The sequence below is a fragment of the Palaemon carinicauda genome, chromosome 2, assembly GCF_036898095.1.
Source record: "Palaemon carinicauda isolate YSFRI2023 chromosome 2, ASM3689809v2, whole genome shotgun sequence".
In the NCBI taxonomy this organism is placed as follows: Eukaryota; Metazoa; Arthropoda; class Malacostraca; order Decapoda; family Palaemonidae; genus Palaemon; species Palaemon carinicauda.
The window spans coordinates 19,053,402-19,058,401 of NC_090726.1; positions in this window are offsets into that span (position 1 = coordinate 19,053,402).

Sequence of the window (5,000 nt, forward strand, 5' to 3'; positions counted from 1 at the left end):
CTTCTCGTACATCTCATAACCTTACTCTTACCCACATTAACTCTCAACTTCCTTCTCTCACACACCCTTCCAAATTCTGTCACTAGTCGGTCAAGCTTCTCTTCTGTGTCTGCTACCAGTACAGTATCATCCGCAAACAACAACTGATTTACCTCCCATTCATGATCATTCTCGCCTACCAGTTTTAATCCTCGTCCAAGCACTCTAGCATTCACCTCTCTCACCACTCCATCAACATACAAGTTAAACAACCACGGCGACATCACACATCCCTGTCTCAGCCCCACTCTCACCGGAAACCAATCGCTCACCTCATTTCCTATTCTAACACATGCTTTACTACCTGTGTAGAAACTTTTCACTGCTTGCAACAACCTTCCACCAACTCCATATAACCTCATCACATTCCACATTGCTTCCCTATCAACTCTATCATATGCTTTCTCCAGATCCATAAACGCAACATACACCTCCTTACCTTTTGCTAAATATTTCTCGCATATCTGCCTAACTGTAAAAATCTGATTCATACAACCCCTACCTCTTCTAAAACCACCCTGTACTTCCAAGATTGCATTCTCTGTTTTATCCTTAATCCTATTAATCAGTATTCTACCATACACTTTTCCAACTACACTCAACAAACTAATACCTCTTGAATTACAACACTCATGCACATCTCCCTTACCCTTATATAGTGGTACAATACATGCACAGACCCAATCTACTGGTACCATTGACAACACAAAACACACATTAAACAATCTCACCAACCATTCAAGTACAGTCACACCCCCTTCCTTCAACATCTCAGCTTTCACACCATCCATACCCGATGCTTTTCCTACTCTCGTTTCATCTAGTGCTCTCCTCACTTCCTCTATTGTAATCTCTCTCTCATTCTCATCTCCCATCACTGGCACCTCAACACCTGGAACCGCAATTATATCTGCCTCCCTATCATCCTCAACATTCAGCAAACTTTCAAAATATTCCGCCCACCTTTTCCTTACCTCCTCTCCTTTTAACAACCTTCCATTTCCATCTTTCACTGTCTCTTCAATTCTTGCGCCGGCCTTCCTTACTCTCTTCACTTCTTTCCAAAACTTCTTCTTATTCTCTTCATATGACTGACCCAGTCCCTGACCCCACCTCATGTCAGCTGCCCTCTTTGCCTCACGTACCTTGCGCTTTACTTCCACCTTTTTCTCTCTATATTTTTCATACTTCTCTATACTATTACTCTGCAGCCATTCTTCAAAAGCCCTCTTTTTCTCTTCCACTTTTACCTTCACTCCTTCATTCCACCATTCACTGCCCTTCCTCATGCTGCCTCCAACAACCTTCTTGCCACATACATCACTTGCAATCCCAACAAAATTTTCTTTTGCTAACTTCCACTCCTCCTCTAAATTACCAGTTTCTCTTACTCTCACCTCGTCATATGCCATTTTCAACCTTTCCTGATATTTACTTTTTACCCCCGGTTTTATTAGCTCTTCAACCCTCACTAGCTCCCTTTTACATCCACCTACTCTATTCCCCCACTCTTTTGCTACAACCAATTTTCCTTCCACCAAAAAATGATCAGACATACCGTTAGCCATACCCCTAAACACGTGCACGTCTTTCAATCTTCCAAACATTCTTTTTGTTATCAACACATAATCCATTAATGCCCTTTCTACTACTCTTCCATTTGCCACTCTTACCCATGTATACTTATTTTTATCTTTCTTTTTAAAAAGCTAGCACTTATTACCATCTCTTGTTCAACACACATATCTACCAGTCTCTCACCACTCTCATTTTCACCTGGTACGCCATAATTCCCAATGACACCTTCTACCTCTCCAGCACCCACTCTAGCATTTAAGTCACCCATAACAACCACATAATTCCTTCTACCCAGTCCTTCTACACACCTAGTTAATTCACTCCAGAACTCATTCCGCTCTTCTTCACTTTTCTCACTACCTGGCCCATATGTATATATATATATATATATATATATATACATACATAGAACCTAGCCACCTAGCCACCAATGGGTGCCAGTCCCAAGCCCGGATAAATAGGGAGGGTTGGTGTCAGGAAGGGCATCCAACCGTAAAAAACCTGTGCCAAAACCTTAAATGGAATGAGCCAAAATAGGGAAAGAGGTAATGCTAGGGCGTACTCCGTAAACGACGCACAGAGACATCGCCCTAACTCTGTGATAAGGCGAGGGCTACTGCATCAGGAGCGGGTGCAGCTAAAGAAGCGAGCTCACTTTGGACTCAGAATATGTCAGCTTAATGTTGGGTCCATGACTGGGAGAGGTAGAGAAGTGGCAGACTTGATGAGGGAAAAGAGAGTAGATGCTATGTGTGTGCAGGAAACACGATGGAAGGGAAATAAAGCTAAAGAGTTGGGTGATGGATATAAGCTATATTATAGCAGAGCAAATAAACAAGGTAGGAATGGAGTTGGCATAGTACTGTCTGGTGAGCTGAAGAATGCGGTGATAGAGGTTCATAGAAAGAATGACCGTATCATCAGATTGAAGATGTGTTGTGGAGGAGAGATTCTGAATATTATAAGTGCATAAGCACCTCAAGTTGGTTGCACAGAAGAGGAGAAGGGAAATTTCTGGAGAGACATGGATGGAGTAATGCAAGAACTTGAAGAACAGGAGAGGGTCATAGTGGGGGCAGATTTGAATGGCCATGTGGGAAGTGAGAATGAGGCAATTGGTCGGGTGCATGGGGGCCATGGAATTGGGGAGAGAAACCCAGAAGGAGAGAGTGTAGTGGATTTTGCTGTGTCATTTGACATGGCAATAGTAAACACATTCTTTAAGAAGAAAAGGGAACACCTAATAACTTATAGGAGTGGGGGAAGATACTCCCAGATAGACTACTTCCTGTATAAAAGGATAAAGATGGTGGAGGTCAAGAACTGCAAGGTTATCCCAGGTGACCATGTAGCCCCCCAACACAGACTGCTATGTATGGACTTAGGCCTAAAAAGGGAAAGAAAAGCGAAAGCTAAAGGGATAAGGAAAATTAAGTGGTACAAACTAGTGAGGGAAGGAGATAAAATGAGAGAGTTTAAGAGAAGGGTTTTTGGAGGATATTGATATAGGAATTGAAGATGTTCAAGAATGGTGGACACGAAATGCAGCAGTAATGAGAAGGCATGGAAAGGAGTTGCTAGGAGAGACATCTGGTATCATATGGGAAGAAAAGGAGAGTTGGTGGTGGAGTGAAGAAATTGAGAAAGTTGTAAAAGATAAGAAGGAGGCAAAGAAGAGATGGGAAGAGTCACAGTCAGGGGATGACAGAGAGAGGCTCAGAGAGAAAAACAAGGTGGTGAAGAAGGTAGTAGCCCAAGCTAAAGCTAAGGCATATGATGATGTGTATAATGAGCTGGGGACAAAGGAAGGATTAAACAAGATGATCAAGCTATCAAAGATTAGAAATAAGAGCACCAAAGATATTACACACATCAAACAAATTAAATATCAAGATGGTGTAGTACTTAGAAAGGAGGAAGACATTGTAAAGAGATGGAAAGAATATTTTGAACAGCTGTTAAATGAAGAAAATGATAGATTACTAAGAGAGGATGGACAGGCGAACTTTGGCATGGTAATAAGTTTCTTTAGGCAAGAGGTAATAAATGCACTGAGGAAGATGAAGAATGGGAAGGCAACTGGGCCAGACATGATTCCTGTGGAGGCATGGAAAGCATTAGGGGATGAAGGAGTAGATATACTGTATGACCTCATGATAAAGATTTTTGAGCAGGAAAAGATACCAAATGAGTGGCGAGGGAGTATATTGATCCCAATCTTCAAAGGGAAAGGTGATGTCCAAGAGTGTGGGAATTACAGAGGTATTAAATTGATGTCCCACACTTTGAAGATACTGGAAAGGATGATAGATGCCAGACTAAGAGAAGAAGTAGAAATAGGTAAAGAGCAAATGGGATTCATGAAGGGTAGGGGAACAACAGATGGTGTATTTTGTCTGAGGCAACTAATGGAGAAATTCCGGGAAAAGCAAAGAGACCTGCATGTGGTATTCATTGACCTTGAAAAGGCTTATGACCGAGTCCCAAGACAAGAGGTGTGGAGGAGTCTGAGGGAGAGGAGGGTGCCAGAGAAGTACGTTCGACTGATACAAGAGATGTACCGTAATGTATTTACTAGAGTGAAGAGCAGTACTGGGGAGACAGAGGGCTTTGAGGTGAGAATAGGATTACACCAAGGGTCAGCTCTGAGCCCATTTATCTTTAACATAGTGATGGACGTTTTAATAGAAGAGGTAAGGGAGGCAGTACCATGGAACATATTGTATGCAGATGATATTGTTCTGTGCGCAGAGAGCAGGGAAGATCTGGAAATGAAATTGGAAAGATGAAGGCAAGTACTGGAGGACAGAGGAATGAGAATAAGTAGATCTAAGACAGAATATATGTGTACCACCAGTGAGGGGGATGATAGAGAAAGTATTCAGCTTAGGGGAGAACAGATAAAGAGAGTTGATAAGTTTAAGTATTTGGGATCATTTGTTAATGCTGGAGGAGGTATGGAAGATGAAGTTAAACATCGGGTACAGGCAGGCTGGAACAACTGGAGAGCAGCCTCAGGAGTTCTTTGCGACAAAAGAATACCACTGAGATTGAAAGGAAAATTTCATAAGACAGTGTTAAGAACAGCAATGCTGTATGGAACAGAAACAGCAAGCATGAGGAAGACAGAGGAGAAGAAGATGGATGTGGCAGAAATGAGAATGCTTAGGTGGATGTCTGGGGTGACAAGAGAGGATCGGATAAGAAATGACTACATAAGGGGGTCGACAAAGGTGGTGGAAATATCAAAGAAAGTGCAGGAAGGGAGGCTGAGATGGTATGGACACCTGATGAGGAGAGATGGGGACCACGTTGGGAGACATACTATGGAGATGGAGGTTCAAGGAAGAAGAAGAAGAGGGAGACCAAGAAAGAGATGGAGG